This window comes from Nerophis lumbriciformis, linkage group LG17 (assembly GCF_033978685.3).
Source record: "Nerophis lumbriciformis linkage group LG17, RoL_Nlum_v2.1, whole genome shotgun sequence".
NCBI classification, from domain to species: domain Eukaryota; kingdom Metazoa; phylum Chordata; class Actinopteri; order Syngnathiformes; family Syngnathidae; genus Nerophis; species Nerophis lumbriciformis.
Window position 1 is genome coordinate 441,406 of NC_084564.2, and position 18,591 is coordinate 459,996.

The 18,591-nt window shown below is 33.9% G+C and overlaps 1 protein-coding gene across 1 annotated transcript in view; it reads left to right on the forward strand.

Annotated features, from left to right (window-relative positions):
• Positions 1-15,265: 15,265 nt before the first annotated feature.
• tenm4 (teneurin transmembrane protein 4) overlaps positions 15,266-18,591 on the forward strand; it is a 218,553-nt gene continuing 215,227 nt past the window's right edge. Inside the window, exon 1 of the mRNA XM_061972168.1 lies at positions 15,266-15,579. The gene's annotated coding sequence lies outside the window, so the exon portion shown is untranslated. The remainder of the gene's footprint in view (positions 15,580-18,591) is intronic.

The following is an 18,591-nucleotide window of genomic DNA, read 5'->3' on the forward strand; positions in this document are numbered from 1 at the left end:
AAGATGCAGTGTAAGTTCCAACTACTAGTTTTTGATCAAATCAAAGAGAAACTTGCTTTGTAATATCTGTCATTTGGATTCAGTTGTTTCTTTAAAAATCCAGAAGAAATCGGAAAAACTATTTTTTTGGTGGAAAAACGCCCCGGCCGAATGTTAACTTAGCATGATGTTAAAATTTTGTGTTAGCATGTAGCTTACATAGGTAGACTAGTGTTGCAAACCTGGCATGATGTCAAAATGTAATGTTAGCATGTAGCTCACATAGCTATGCTAGTTTTGCTAACCTAGCATAATGCTATCATGTAATGTTAGTATGTAGCTCACATAGCTATGCTAGTGTTGCTAACCTAGGATGATGTTAAAATGTAATGTTATCATGTAGCTCACATAACTATGTTAATGTTGCTAACCTAGCATGATGTTAAAATATAATGTTAGCATGTAGCTCACATAGCTATGCTAGTGTTGCTAACCTATCATGATGATACAATGTAATGTTAGCATGTAGCTCACATAGCTATGCTAGTTTTGCTAACCTAGCATAAGGCTATCATGTAATGTTAGTATGTAGCTCACATAGCTATGCTAGTGTTGCTAACCTAGCATGATGATACAATGTAATGTTAGCATGTAGCTCACATAACTATGCTAATGTTGCTAACCTAGCATAATGTTAAAATATGATGTTAGCATGTAGCTCACAAAGCTTTGCTAGTGTTGCTAACTTAGCATGATGTTATGTAATGTTAAAATGACTTAAGTAGCCTAAATTCAAAGTAACAAAACATTCTGTTTAAAAGGGTTGAAACATTTCATAAGAGGCCAATAAAGTGGTCCAGATGATGGCAGTAGAACATAAAGTAGAATGTCAGCTGGCAGTAAACGTGAATATGACAAATGCAGATGGTGCAACCTTCGCTGCGATGGTCCATCAGGACTTTTAGGACACATTTGTCTCCCACGTCCACTTCAAGTTGTGGAGTGTTATCGCCCAGCAGCGTGTGTGCCGCCACCTCTCTGCTGCGTGCTCGTCCTCCAATAAAACATGCTGAGTTATGACGGGGGGGCTTGTAAAAGAAAAATAAAGTTAGTTGCCGCATAACGTGAGAGTCGCGACCTGCCTGTCGTTACTTTTTATCGCCGCCCATTGGCGTCACAACATTGTTGCCTCGGAATGCTAGCAGCATGAAGGCTAGCTAGCGAGCTAACGTCAACGTAGCATCAACACGTGTTTACATCAATACGCCTTTTTTCTTACTTGTGAGCATTAATACACTTTCAATCTGACTAGTTAGGATGTACAATTGTCACCACATCATCATCACGCACAGCTAACGCACATTAGTATGCTAACGGCGTCATTTTAGCAAAAACTATTTTTTTAATTTACACTGATATTTTTTCCACATGTCACTTTTGTTATTTGTTTGACACTTAACTCGTTTGGAAGTTAAGTAGTTGGTAAGTTGGTTAACTAGTTGGTAAACAAAATAAGTCAAAAAGTATTAAAAAAAACCAAATAAATAGATATCAGAACTTAGTTTGTGCAGCGATAAAAGAAAAGATGAAATACAATAATAAATACAATTGGAATAAATATAAATTTAAATAACTTAAAAACATGACTCACACATGAGTAGATGAATAAGTAACATGTATTATTGATAAATAAATGCAGTTTAAAGATTGGACATTAAATGATTAATGATCAATAAATGCAACATATTGCTTAATATTGTTGAAATTGACCCACATGTTGTTGATGACTCATTTTATGATCAAATTTAACATTGTTGCATTGTTATTGTTACTAATTTGTGTGTCAGAAATGGCATGCAAACGTTAGCGATGTTAGCTCGAGCTGTTGTGTAGCCAGCTTAGCCTTTCACTGTAATGCAATTAAAATGATTTTCCTCTAAACGAATGTGAATTGGATCGGTGTTTGGCACTGAACCCGTTAGTAATACAATCTGTTGTTACGTTAGCCATGTAGCTCGTAGCCTAGCTTATAGCCTGTAGCCTATTGTTTAGGACAAAAAGTGGCCGAAAGATCAAATCTTTGCAAAATGTTGACTTTATTTGTTGTGACCACAATGAAGTAGAATCAAATCCTAATTTCACCTTTTCAGACAAGACGAGCTCCAAGAACTATATTTAACTACATAACTATATTTAACTGTATAACTATATTAAACTATATAATTATATTTAACTATATAACTATATTTAACTACATAACTATATTTAACTATATAACTCTATTTAACTATATAACTATATTTAACTATATAACTCTATTTAACTACATAACTATATTTAACTATATAACTCTATTTAACTATATAACTATATTTAACTATATAACTATATTTCCGCTTGAAGGAAGTGTAAAGGTGGCGTGTTTGTTCTGCCGTTAACGAGCATGTTGACACACGCTGGCTAATTAGTCATTAGTGAAGATGAATATTAATGTGCATTTTGACATGAAAGTGCTTGTGTGGGCTCCTTCGTCGCTGCCATGCTCACCATTTTACATTTATGTCCATTTTTCAAAGATGAAATGCCACATCTTCAAGTCATTCTGATGACTTGTTGTCATCTCAGTAGCTTCTGTTGTCATGGAAACCTTACAATGATGTCACTGTATTACCAATCTAGTATCTTTTATATTTATTGTGTTCAATTTATCGTGTGTGCTTTTGACCTTTTCAGTAGTATTTGTAGAATGTGCCGTTAAAAAATGAACAGCAATACATGTTGTAACCACTAGGGTGACCTTCAAGTCCCCAGAACCTAAAAGGTCTCAGTCATTCAAATGTGAAAGTGAAAGTGCACTTTAAATTTGTTTTTTAAAAATGCCTGTCTTTCACAATCTTTGTGAGTAACAAAGACAAAAGTTGTATTTTTGGCGTTCTAATTTATAATAATGAACCAACAAAAAAATATATTATTATTACTATTATTGTGTGAATGTCCAAACATTCACACAATAATAATAACAATAATAATAATAATAATAATAATAATAATAAATAGGTGCTTTGCGGTGTAGAATCTGTGAATGTTTGGACAATGTTATATATAATAATAATAATAGTAATAATAATAATAATAATAACAATAATAATAATAATAATAATAATAATAATAATACAAATATTAATAATAATAATAATAATAATAGTTAATTAAATATGTTTGGTGTATATGTGTATATGTTTGGACATTCACATAATAATAATAACAATAATAATAATAATAATAATAAATATATGATTATTTGGAGTATAATCTTATATGAGTGAATGTTTGGACATTTACACCTATAACAATAATAATAATAATAATAATAATAATAATAATACTGTTAATACTAATGATAATAATAATAATAATAATAATAATGATAATAAATGCATCATTTTTGGGTGTAGAATCGCATATGTGTGAATGTTTGGACATTTACACATTTAATAATATTAATAATAATAATAATGATAATAAATATATGATTTTCTGGTATAGGATCTTATATGAGTCAATTACTTTGGACATTTACACAATAATAATATTAATAATAATAATAATAATAATAACAATAATAATAATAATAATAATAATAATAATAATAATAATAATAATAAGGATAATAAGGATAATAATAATAATAAATAAAATATTTTTGTTGTAGAATCTTATTTGTGTGAATGTTTGGACATTAACACAATAATGATAACAATGATAATAATAATGGTAATAATAATAATAATAATAATAATAATAATAATAATAATAGTAATAATAAATAGATGATGTTTTGGTGTACAATCTTCTATGTGTGAATGTTTGGACATTCACACAATAATAATAATAATAATAATAATAATAATAATAATAATAATAATAATAACAATAATAATAATAATAATAATAATAATAATAATAATAATAATAATAATAATAAATAGATTATATTTTGGTGTAGAATGTTATATAATTGAATGTTTGAACATTCACCCAATTAAAGGTGAATAGTTGTCCTTGAACTACTTCCATAAGTTCCAAGAGTTTCCTGGATGGACGACACAAGAAGGCGTCCGTTCAGAGATGTTGGCTGCTTCATTATCGCTGTCAATCAAACAGATCACCTTTGGCCAAACAGGAAGTCCATATAAGGCATTAATACTGCTAATTAGTGGCGTCTAACCTTGCAGTATTCCAGTGTTTGCAATCAATAGAAGGTCAGCGCCTGTTTCTGATATAAATAGAAGGACATTATTTCCTCTTATCCGCCGCCCAGCGTGCTTCCATTGATTGAAACGTCGCACGGCAACCGCACGGACAATCGCTGGGAAGAATATTAGTCTTGATTTGCTCTCCCTAACTCCTCCTCCACGGCTGCACGGCACCAAGACGCCATGTTGCACGTCCACGTGACGCTATAATGTGCCTTCTTCCTCGGAAAGTTAACATGAGGTATGTGTTGGAGCAGCTACTACAACCTCACACTTTTCAACTAACTCAGAGTAATGCACATTTTCTTTGGGTTAGAAAATGCAATATTTTTCCCAAACATGTTTCAAAGTGGAATATTTGATGTGAGCCCTAAATATGTCAACAATTCTTAACAACATTCATTTTGACTCTTTTTTTTTTTTTTTTCAGCAATAACAGTGGGAAGTGTGCAAGTTCAAAAAATGGAAAATGGCCCATTCATTTTCAGTGGGAAAAATTACCTGGAAAACCGGGAATTCTGGGTAATATGGGATTTTTTTTTTATGTTTTGGGAGAGCTCACGATTCTGAGCCGAACATTTTGATTCTTAAATGGTTCCGATCGGATGAAAACTGTGGGCTGTGGAGCACGACAAAATGTTGCCGCCGAATAGTAATAATAATAATAATAATAATAATAATAATAATATCAACAATAATAATAATAATAATAATAATAATGATGATAGAATAACAATAATAATAATAATAATAATAACAACAATAATAATATTAATAATAAAAATATAATAATAATAATAATAATAATAACAGACCAACAACAATAATAATAATATTAATAATAAAAATATAATAATAATAACAATACACAATAATAATAATAACAATAACAATAACAAAAATAATATAATAATAATTCAAAAATAATATTAATAATACAATAACAACAATAATAACAGTAATAGATCATTTTGGTGTAGAATCTTATTTGCGTGAATGTTTGCACACTCACACAATAATAATAATAATAATAATAATAATAATAATGATAATAATAATAATAATAATAATAATAATAGCCCTGCGATGAGGTGGCGACTTGTCCAGGGTGTACCCCGCCTTCCGCCCGATTGTAGCTGAGATAGGCTCCAGCGCCCCCCGCGACCCCAAAGGGAATAAGCGGTAGAAAATGGATGGATGGATGGATGGATAATAATAATAATAATAATAAATATTTTTTCTGTGTGTAGAATCTTATGTGTGTGAATGTTTGAACAGTCACACAATTAAGATAACAATAAAAGTGGGTTAGATTATGCGCAGCAAGTTTATTTTAGAATACAACTTTCATGCAAGACAAGTCAACATACTTTACACATTATGACATCACCAACAGGTGAATAAAATCATTTAAAATATGCAATCATCGTAAACAAAATATCAATAATTAATCTAATTGGTTGGTTACCTGTAAGTGAAAGTTAAAGTGTTTAGTTGTGATAGTTGACCATATATTGACCTACATTGTACTGGTTTTGCTACTTTTCATTGAAAATAATTAGTTGGTTACCTAGAAGTCAAAGTCAAAGTGTTTAGTTGTGATAGTTGACCTTATATTGACCTACATTGTACTGGTTTTACTACTTTTCATTGAAAATAATTAGTTGGTTACCTAGAAGTCAAAGTCAAAGTGTTTAGTTGTGATAGTTGACCATATATTGACCTACATTGTACTGGTTTTACTACTTGTCATTGAAAATAATTAGTTGGTTACCTAGAAGTCAAAGTCAAAGTGTTTAGTTGTGATAGTTGACCATATATTGACCTACATTGTACTGGTTTTACTACTTTTCATTGAAAATAATTAGTTGGTTACCTAGAAGTCAAAGTCAAAGTGTTTAGTTGTGATAGTTGACCTTATATTGACCTACATTGTACTGGTTTTACTACTTTTGTTGACCTTATATTGACCTACATTGTACTGGTTTTACTACTTTTGTTGACCTTATATTGACCTACATTGTACTGGTTTTACTACTTTTCATTTCAAATGTAATGATTCATATTTTAGTACGCTGCCCCTCCAACTGTCAATTAAACTCATTTGACCAATGGCACTTTCAAAGTCATTTTTTTCTGTTATTAAAGTCAATATTAGTGTTAATACATTTCACCTGTTTGCTCTTTTATTCCACATTTTTTTAACATTGTAAATAGTATTTCTAGAATGTTGTTTTCAGGACTTCCATTTTGCTGAAAGAAGGCACAAATATTTCTGAGAAGTTCATCTTCATCAGCCAGGAAGTGTTTGTTTCTAAAGTTCATCACTCAAACAAAAATGATTGGCAATCACCAAATAAGTGCTTTTATTTTGAGTGGGAACAATCAGCAGCTTGTTTTGAAGAACAAAGCAGGAAGTGGAAATCACTTTGACATGTCCGACAGTCCACTTCACAATAATGCTTGATTTCTTCCTAGCAAACAACAAAAGTAGAAATAATCTTCATAAATCTTCATATTTTTATGTGACTCTTTTACTTATGGAGGTTATTTATTTTGTCTTTATTACAAAAGCTTTTTTTTTTTTACACTGAATTTATGTGACGTAATTGGTAACGCGACACCTCATTGCTCCAGTCTTAATTCACCAGAAATTTGTCTCACCACGGTGAGGGAAGTCTTGTCTTGGTTTTTTCTGTCTTGTGATTTACATGTTTTATTTTGAAAAGCAACTCCTTTTGTTTCAGATCACGGGTCCTTCCTCTTGTGTCACCAGTCTGACGTCATTCCTGACCCTTGATTGTTTCCACCTGTTTCCCATTACCCTCATGTTCCATATAAGCCCATGCCTCCCCTTGTTCTGTGCCAGATTGTCTCGAGCTTTCGTGCCTGTCTTGCGTTCCATGTTCATGTTCATGTCCATGCCTTGCCTTGTCTCACGTCTACGTCCTTGCTTCCAGAATATCCCACGCTGTAATTTTGAATGAACTTTTTTCCTCCCTCAGAGCGACTTTTGTTATTCTACCTTTTTCTACCGCAGTGGTGAGTTATAATTTTTCCTTAAAGATTTTTTCCTCAAAGTTTTTTGAGTGATTTTTTGTTTAGTTAAGTTTTATAGTCTTTATTTTCTTCCTCCTGTTGGAGCGTTTTTTGTTAAAGTTTTTCGATAACAGATACGGTGCTAATTATATTGTCCTTATTTTTGTATTTCCTCCTTTTTGGAGTGATTTTCGTTTTTTCCCTTTTGGAACATTTTCTCGATAGCTATTTTTGTATTTCATAGTATTTGAATTTACTCGGCTCTGGAGGCTTAAAGAGTTTTTTCAAAATAAAAGCTTTATTTGGAATCACCTCTCTGCATCTGAGTCCCTTCCTTCGTCCAAGCCTGACAAAATTAAATTTTCTTTATGAAGCAGCTATTTTTTCAGCTCTGAATTTTATTTCACTGAATTTTTTTAAACTGATTTTTTTTTACACTGAATTTTTTTAGTTAATTTTTTCACACTGAATTTTTTTACACTGATTTTTTGTAAACTAAATGTTTTATACTGAATTTTTAAACATGACATTTTTACACACTGAATATTTTTACATGGACATTTTTACAGTGAATTTTTAGACACTGAATTTTTTTACACATAATTTTTCGACACATAATTTTTTTTTAAACTGAATTTTTTACTCTGTATTTTTTACACTGAATTTTGCGACACTGAATTGTTTTCTATTGGATTTTTTACACTGAATATTTTTATACCAAATTTTTTTACAATAATTGTTTTTATACTGACATTTTTACACTGAATTTCTTTACACTGAATGTATATACACTGATTTTTTTTACACTGATTTTTTTGCACGGATTTTTTATACACTGAATTTTTTTTACTGAATTTTTTGACACTGAATTTTTCTGCACTGATTTTTTTTTCGCTGAATTTCTATACACTAATTTTTTTTATACTGAATTTTTAAAATTGTTTTCGAATTAATTTTTTACACTGAACATTTTTACTCCTAATTTTTTGACACTCAACTTTTCAGCACTGTATTTTTATACACTGAATTTTCATACACAGAATTTTAACGCACCCGATTTTTTTACACTGAGTTTTTCAACATTTTTTTATACTGAATTTTTTGACACTGAATTTTTCAGCACTGATTTTTTCTTTGCTGAATTTCTATACACTGATTTTTTTTTTATACTGAATTTTTTGATACCGATTTTTTTTGGGCACAGATTTCTTTTACACTGAATTTTAATGCATTGATTTTTCTACACTGAATTTTTCAGCACTGATTTTTTTTATACTGAATACACTGAATTTTTTACACAGATTTTTTTTCACGCTGAATTATTTAATACTGAATTTTTTTCATGCTGAATTATTTAATACTGAATTTTTTAAACATAATTTTTTGTACTGAATATTTTAACGGAATTCTTCAGCTTTCACAATAAAGACAAAAGAACCTCCATAAGTTTCACTTTCTAAACAACAAAGCAGAAACATGCAGAGTTTCACATCAAGACGCTTATTTACATTTTTACTTCTGGGGCGATGAGTTTTTATGAATAATTTGCATATTTTCACTATTGTACCGAAGAGTTGTACTAATGAAGTAAAGAAGGTACTATACTGCCTTTGAAAAATACCCATCCTTTTTTTTGTCCTGGACATGATGGTGCACTGTGGTGACGTAGCCAGTAATAAGAGTCAACACACACACAGAGCACTTACAAGCAGAGACAATGTGGAGACAAAAGATGGAAAATGAACGTATTTTGCCTTCAAAACTAACCATAAACACTTTGCTTTAAAACATAGCTAGCTTATGGCTAACGCTGAAAAAAACAACACCATTTTATTTTTCAATGTATTTTTTCTGTTTCAAAATCCAATAAAGCATCTTTTGTTGTTTTTTGATTGGCATTCATGAAACAATATATAATAACTCGTACTGTCAAATGATTAATTTTAAAAATCAGATGAATCACATTAAAATGTTGATGAATCACAGGTCGTTACTCACTTGCATGATTAAATGAACTTTAAAAATGTATCAAGCAGCAATACTTTCCTGAGTGTGTGTGAGAGGAGACCTTGTGTGTTGTGTTCGATGACCTCACGTAAAGTCCAAGTCACCTCCCCCTCATTCACATAACACCTGCCCCTCGGACCCTGAAGGCATCGCAAGCAAACATGACAAAGTCACATTCCTGACGTTTTACGTTTTTTTAAACATTTTCTTTCCTTTTCTTCTCGTCACAGTCCACTTGGCGCCGACACTCGGAGCCGCGGCGCAGATTAGCTTCTTGGCGCACAAAGCGGCGAATTAGGGGCCACACATGACCCCCCCCAGACCCCCCCGCCTCCATCAAACACACTGCTAGGGCCGGCGACTCTTGACCACGTCCAAGTGGGAATGGGAGATAAGTGTGTGTGTGTGTGTGTGTGTGTGTGTGTGTGTGTGTGTGTGTGTGTGTGTGTGTGTGTGTGTGTGTGTGTGTGTGTGTGTGTGTGTGCGTGTGACAAAAGAGGCGGCACACAGATGGTCCTTTTTGTGGGAGTCAAAGGTGGGAACATGTAGGTTAGGGTGGATGTGCTTGGCAGCACTCGTGCGCGCTCATACTTCCAGTCAGCAGTCAGCGGACACTTGATTAGGTACAACCCTGACCTGAGCAAGCTATGAATATTAATGAGGTCATGAATATTCATGATGATGATGATGATGATGATGATGATGATGTCAGGCAGCCGTCCTTCAAAGACTGAAGAATAATATTTGTTGTGTCTTCACAAGAATACAATCCTGTTCCTGGGTTTTCACTCAGTCCTGTTCCTGGGTTTTCACTCAATTCCTGTTCCTAGGTTTTCACTCAGTCCTGTTCCTGGGTTTTCACTCAAGTTCTGTTCCTGGGTTTTCACTCAAGTACTGTTCCTAAGTTTTCACTCAGTCCTGTTCCTGAGTTTTCACTCAGTCCTGTTCTTGGGTTTTTACTCAAGTCCTGTTCCTGGGTTTTCACTCAAGTTCTGTTACTGGGTTTTCACTCAAGTCCTGTTCCTGGGTTTTCACACAGTCCTGTTCCTGGGTTTTCACTCAATTCCTGTTCCTAGGTTTTCACTCAGTCCTGTTCCTGGGTTTTCACTCAAGTTCTGTTCCTGGGTTTTCACTCAAGTACTGTTCCTAAGTTTTCACTCAGTCCTGTTCCTGAGTTTTCACTCAGTCCTGTTCTTGGGTTTTTACTCAAGTCCTGTTCCTGGGTTTTCACTCAAGTTCTGTTACTGGGTTTTCACTCAAGTCCTGTTCCTGGGTTTTCACTCAATCCTGTTCCTGGGTTTTCACTCAAGTCCTGTTCCTAGGTTTTCACTCAGGTCCTGTTCCTAGGTTTTCACTCAATCCTGTTCCTGGGTTTTCACACAGTCCTGTTCCTGGGTTTTCACTCAATTCCTGTTCCTAGGTTTTCACTCAGTCCTGTTCCTGGGTTTTCACTCAAGTTCTGTTCCTGGGTTTTCACTCAAGTACTGTTCCTAAGTTTTCACTCAGTCCTGTTCCTGGGTTTTCACTCAAGTACTGTTCCTAAGTTTTCACTCAGTCCTGTTCCTGGGTTTTCAGCGCACCGTGACAGTATCACTCTTTATCAGTATCACTCTTTATCAGTATCATGCAGCATCACTCTTTATCAGTATTACTCTTTATCAGTTTTATGCAGTATTACTCTTTATCAGTATCATGCAGTATCACGCTTTATCAGTATCATGCAGTATCGCTCTTTATCAGTATTACTCTTTATCAGTATCATGCAGTATCGCTCTTTATCAGTATTACTCTTCATCAGTATTATGCAGTATCTCTCAGTATCATGCAGTATCACTCTTTATCAGTGTCACTCTTTATCAGTATCACCCTTTTTCCAGTATCACGCAGTATCGCTCTTTGTCAGTATCACGCAGTATCACTCTTTATCAGTATTACTCTTTATCAGTATCATGCAGTATCTCTCAGTATCATGCAGTATCACTCTTTATCAGTGTCACTCTTTATCAGTGTCACTCTTTATCAGTATCATGTATTATCGCTCTTTATCAGTTTTACTCTATCAGTGTCATGCAATATCACTCTTTATCAGTATCATGCAGTATTGCTCTTTATCAGTATCATGCAATATCACTCTTTATCAGTATCATGCAGTATCGCTCTTTATTAGTATCATGCTTTATCAATATCAGGCAGTATCACTATTTGTCAGTATCATGCAGTATCACTCTTTATCAGTGTAATGCTTTATCAATATCATGCAGTATCACTATTTATCAGTATCACTCTCTATCAGTATCATGCAGTATCATGCTTATCAGTATCATGCAGTGTCGCTCTTTACCAGTATCATGCTTTAGCAATATCATGCTTTATCAGCATCACGCAGTATCATGCCTCATCAGTATCATGCTTTATCAGTATCATTAAGTATCACTCTTGTAGTACCACAGTGTACTAGAGTGTACTACAAACATCTTGACTGTAAATACATTGATAAATAAATGATAAATGGGTTGTACTTGTATAGCGCTTTTCTACCTTCAAGGTACTCAAAGCGCTTTGACACTACTTCCACATTTACCCATTCACACACACATTCACACACTGATGGAGGGAGCTGCCATGCAAGGCGCTAACCAGCAGCCATCAGGAGCAAGGGTGAAGTGTCTTGCTCAGGACACAACGGACATGACGAGGTTGGTACTAGGTGGGGATTGAACCAGGGACCCTCGGGTCGCGCACAGCCATTCTTCCACTGCGCCACGCCGTCCCTACTGACTTCATTCTTTTCAAATAATAAAATCATTTTCTTCATTTTTGTTTTGTAGTTGAAATGTTTATGTATTATTTGTGCAAGTTTATGTTTCACAATCAAAATGTTCCAGTCAGTCAAACATTTAATACTTCAAATAATTATTATTTTACACTTAATTTTTCAGTTTCAGACTAAAAAACACAAATGAATAAAGTCATTCTTTGTTTGAAATGTTCTTCTTCTTTAATGTTAATGAATAGTTTGCAGAGGTGTACTTATAACAAACTTCTTCACCAAGAAGCCCCAATAGAGACCAACATGGAGTAGCGCAGTAGGCCTAAGTATTCATTAAAAACAAGGCAGAGTTTTTATACTTCATGTTTGTAACCATACTCAGTTTGAACAGTAACACTGTGTTCCGAGACATTCTTTTGCCTAGCAGTAACAGTTTGCAGTGTTAGCTTCCTGTGTGTGCAAGCAGTGTTGTTGCAGCTGGAACTACCTTTTTAAAAATACAAACAAGCATGGAGACCATGAATATTGTGTGAAAGCAGTACAACTGATTACAGTATTTGTATGAAGTACAAAGTAGTGTGTGTTGTGACACATGTGGAGAAGTGGCTGATATTCATGGAATTAAAGAAGGAAATCAAAGAGCTAGCAGTTGGAACTAGCACTGCTAGCATCGACCCGCAAGATAATATCTAAACATGTATCCATGAAAATGTGGAGAAGCTGCTGATGGTGTGTTTGATGGGAAGGAGATACTGTAAAAGTCCACACTGAACATTATTATTGTATTACTTCATAAAACTACTCTACTTGTGCGTACTACATGTTATTGTATTGTTTTTATACAATATTTGACAACATTACTTCATTAAACTACTTGTGTGTACTACATGTTGTATTGTTTTTATGCAATATTTTACTACACTACTTCATTAAACTACTTGTGTGTACTACATGTTATTGTATTGTTTTTATACAATATTTTACTACATTACTTCATTCAACTACTTGTGTGTACTACTTGTTATTGTATTGTTTTTATACAATATTTGACTACATTACTTCATTCAACTACTTGTGTGTACTACATGTTATTGTATTGTTTTTATACAATATTTGACTACATTACTTCATTAAACTACTTGTGTGTACTACATGTTGTATTGTTTTTATGCAATATTTTACTACACTACTTCATTAAACTACTTGTGTGTAATACTTGTAATTGTATTGTTTTTATACAATATTTGACTACATTACTTCATTAAACTACTTGTGTGTACTACATGTTGTTGTATGTTTTTTATACAATATTTTACTACATTACTTCATTCAACTTCTTGTGTGTACTACATGTTATTGTATTGTTTTTATACAATATTTGACTACATTACTTCATTAAACTACTTGTGTGTACTACATGTTGTTGTATGTTTTTTATACAATATTTTACTACATTACTTCATTCAACTTCTTGTGTGTACTACATGTTATTGTATTGTTTTTATACAATATTTGACTACTTTACTTCATTAAACTACTTGTGTGTACTACATGTTATTGTATTGTTTTTATACAATATTTTACTACATTACTTCATTCAACTTCTTGTGTGTACTACATGTTATTGTATTGTTTTTATACAATATTTTACTACATTACTTCATTAAACTACTTGTGTGTACTACATGTTATTGTATTGTTTTTATGCAATATTTTACTACATTACTTCATTCAACTACTTGTGTGTACTACATGTTATTGTATTGTTTTTATACAATATTTTACTACATTACTACATTAAACTACTTGTGTGTACTACATGTTATTGTATTGTTTTTATACAATATTTTACTACATTACTTCATTCAACTACTTGTGTGTACTACATGTTATTGTATTGTTTTTATACAATAGTTTACTACATTACTTCATTAAACTACTTGTGTGTACTACATGTTATTGTATTGTTTGTATACAATATTTTACTACATTACTTCATTCAACTACTTGTGTGTACTACTTGTTATTGTATTGTTTTTATACAATATTTTACTACATTACTTCATTAAACTACTTGTGTGTACTACATGTTGTTGTATTGTTTTATACAATATTTGACTACATTACTTCATTAAACTACTTGTGTGTACTACATGTTATTGTATTGTTTTTATACAATATTTTACTACATTACTTCATTCAACTACTTGTGTGTACTACATGTTATTGTATTGTTTTTATACAATAGTTTACTACATTACTTCATTAAACTACTTGTGTGTACTACATGTTATTGTATTGTTTGTATACAATATTTTACTACATTACTTCATTCAACTACTTGTGTGTACTACTTGTTATTGTATTGTTTTTATACAATATTTTACTACATTACTTCATTAAACTACTTGTGTGTACTACATGTTATTGTATTGTTTTATACAATATTTGACTACATTACTTCATTCAACTACTTGTGTGTACTACATGTTATTGTATTGTTTTTATACAATATTTGACTACATTACTTCATTCAACTACTTGTGTGTACTACATGTTATTGTATTGTTTTTATGCAATATTTTACTACATTACTTAATTCAACTACTTGTGTGTACTACATGTTGTTGTATTGTTTTAATACAATAGTTTACTGCATTACTTCATTCAACTACTTGTGTGTACTACATGTTATTGTATTGTTTTTATACAATATTTGACAACATTACTTCATTAAACTACTTGTGTGTACTACTTGTTATTGTATTGTTTTTATACAATATTTGACTACATTACTTCATTCAACTACTTGTGTGTACTACATGTTGTGTTGTTTTATACAATATTTTACCACCTGACTTCATTATACACAAATAATTCAATATTTCAAAAATAAAAACATTATTTGAATGAATGACATCAAAAAATAGAAATAATTTTAAATGAATTTAAATAATACATGTTTTTATTGTATTTATTTCATTGTTTTAGTGCAGGAGTGGAGGAGAGAGAGAGTTAGAATTAGAGTTAGAGAGAGAGAGAGAGAGGGAGAGAGAATTAGAGAGAGAGAGAGAGAGAGAGAATTAGAGAGAGAGAGAGAGAAAGGGGAGACACTCGCACGGAAGGGGGCGTCCACAACCACTCACGCACACGCACACGCACACGCATCGTGCTGAGCATCGTGTCCTCCCTGCGCGCACATCTTCTTCTTCTTCTCCTCCTTCTTCTTCTTCTCCTTCTCCTTCTCCTTCTTCTCCTCCTCCCGCAGTCTGTCTGACATCTTGTTGGCGGGCGGAAAAGCGCGACCATATTTGGACATATTCCGACGTGACGTGCACGCCGCTGGAGCACATTGTTGGATCGGGGGCGCGCACAGAAGCAAGAAGGGATCTCTTTTATTGCCACCTTTCTCCTGGAAATACATCTGGCTTAAATTACCCTAAATTGCACCTGCCGAACCTTCCAGAACCTTCCAGAACCTTCCAGAGGGCTGGACGGACCTGCTGCTGCTGCATTGTCTCCATCATGGTGAGCACGCATTTACATGCTCTCTCTCTCTCTCTCTCTCTCTCTCTCTCTCTCTCTCTCTCTCTCTCTCTCTCTCTCTCCTCCATTCCTGCACTAATTAGGACAGTCCACTAAATAATAACATAGAAATGTTATTTCAATTGACTTGAAATGATTATTTTGAGTCATTCATTCAAAATCATGTTTTTATTTTGGAGATATTAAATGATTTGTGTCATCGGTGCAGATGTTCCCTACCGCACCGTGCACGCGCAGCTGCGCTCGTTCGCGTACCTGGGAGCGTGCGTGTGGCGCTCTTGTACGTGCACGTGAACACGTGAGCCTTTTTATGACATTGTTGTATCTGAGGTGACAGCATGAATTATTCAACTTGTGCTAAAGTGCACCTTCACAAATATACTTGTCTTCTTCACCACTTCACCAACCTGTGACCGAGTGAAGTAGTCGATGACTGAGTGAATACCAGAGTCAAGGAGTCAGTGATTGGTTGTGTGAGTCGGGAGTGAGTGAGTTTGGAGTGAGTGAAAGAGTGAGGGATTTAGTGAATGAGTGAGTGATTAAGTGAGTGGGTGAATTGAATGGGTGTAAAATTCAGTGAGTGAGTGAGTGAGTAATGATTATGTGGGTGATTGAATGAGTGAGTGAGTGAATGAGTGAGTAAAAGAGTGAATGATTTAGTTAATGAGTAGTGCATGAGTGAGTAGTGATTAGGTGAGTGACTGAGTGAGTGTCTTAGTAAATGACTGAGTGAGTGAAGAGTGATTGAGTAAGTAAACGAGTGACTGTGTGAGTGACTTAGTGAATGAGTGTGTGAGTGATTAAGTGAGTGAGCTAATGATTGGGTGAAAAATTGAGTGGGTGAGTGAGTGGAAGAGTGAGTGGGTGAAGGAATGGGCGTAAAAGTGAGTGAGTGATTAAGTGAGTGGGTGAAGGAATGGGCGTAAAAGTGAGTGAGTGAATAATTGAGTGGGTAGTGATTAGGTGAGTGAGTGAGTGAGTGAGTGAGTGAGTGAGTCAGTGAATGAATGAGCTAGTGAGGAGTGAGTTGTAGAGTGAGTAATTTAAAGAGTGAGTGACTTAGTGAGTGAGTAGTGATTGATTGATTAAGTGAGTGAGTGAATGAATGGGTGAAAATGTGAGTGAGTGAGTGATTGAGTGACTTAGTGAGTGAGTAGTGATTGATTGATTAAGTGAGTGAGTGAATGAATGGGTGAAAATGTGAGTGAGTGATTGAGTGAGTAGTGATTAGGTGAGTAAGTGAATGAGTGAGTGAGTGAGTGAGTCAGTCAGTCAGTAAATGAATGGGTGAACATGTGGGTGAGTGATTGAGTGAGTAGTGATTAGGTGAGTAAGTGAATGAGTGAGTGTGTCAGTGAATGAATGGGTGAACATGTGAGTGAGTGATTGAGTGAGTAGTGATTAGGTGAGTAAGTGAATGAGTGAGTGCGTCAGTGAATGAATGGGTGAACATGTGAGTGAGTGATTGAGTGAGTAGTGATTAGGTAAGTAAATGAATGGGTGAGTGAGTGAGTGATTGATTAAATGAGTGATTGGAAATGTGAGTGAGTGTTAAAGTGATTGAGTGAAGGAGTGGGTGAAACAGTGAGTGAGTGAATGAGTAATAAGTAAGTGAGTGAGTGAGTGATAGTTGGGGTGGTGCAAGGTCATCTTGTTAGTCAACAATGAAACATTGCTTTTACACATCAATAATAATAATAATTATTATTAATAATAATCATGTTATTATGATTATAGTATAAATGTTGTGTAAATACACAATCCAAATAACACAATCCTTCTACAACAAATGCTCCAGTTTTTCCCAAGTAAAACATCAATATTTGACACAAAGTATTCAATAAGAAGACAATCTTCTTTTCACACCAACATTGTGTTCCTGATCACTAAGTCATCACTGATGTTGACCTTTTAGTCACACAGCATCATTTATACTTCAATTATAGGCATGCTAACATGCTAACATCACACTTTATGATCATACTAACTTAGCAATGCTAGTCATCGCTAGGTGAGCTACATGCTAACATTATATTTTAACATCATGCTAAGTTATGACATCATGAAGAGACACGCTAGGTTATGACATCATGAAGAGACATGCTCGGTTATGACATCATGAAGAGACATGCTAAGTTATGACATCATGAAGAGACATGCTAAGTTATGACATCATGAAGAGACATGCTCGGTTATGACATCATGAAGAGACATGCTAGGTTATGACATCATGAAGAGACATGCTAGGTTATGACATCATGAAGAGACATGCTGGGTTATGACATCATGAAGAGACATGCTGGGTTATGACATCATGAAGAGACATGCTGGGTTATGACATCATGAAGAGACATGCTAGGTTATGACATCATGAAGAGACATGCTAGGTTATGACATCATGAAGAGACATGCTCGGTTATGACATCATGAAGAGACATGCTGGGTTATGACATCATGAAGAGACATGCTAGGGTATGACATCATGAAGAGACATGCTAGGTTATGACATCATGAAGAGACATGCTAGGTTATGACATCATGAAGAGACATGCTAGGTTATGACATCATGAAGAGACATGCTGGGTTATGACATCATGAAGAGACATGCTGGGTTATGACATCATGAAGAGACATGCTCGGTTATGACATCATGAAGAGACATGCTAGGGTATGACATCATGAAGAGACATGCTAGGGTATGACATCATGAAGAGACTAGGTGAAAAGGTAAATTGGAGCACACACGACACAAGTGAGTAAGATGACATCATTTCATCACATTTTTAAAATCATAAACAAATATTGAATTGGTCACATTTATCAACATATTTTCTTTTGTTGCTAAATGTGAAAAGTACAAGTGTTCAATTATAGAACAGCAGAGGTATTTGGTGTGTGTGTGTGTGTGTGTGTGTGTGTGTGTGTGTGTGTGTGTGTGTGTGTGTGTGTGTGTGTGTTTGTGTGTGTGTTTGTAAGGACCACCTTTGTGTTGCT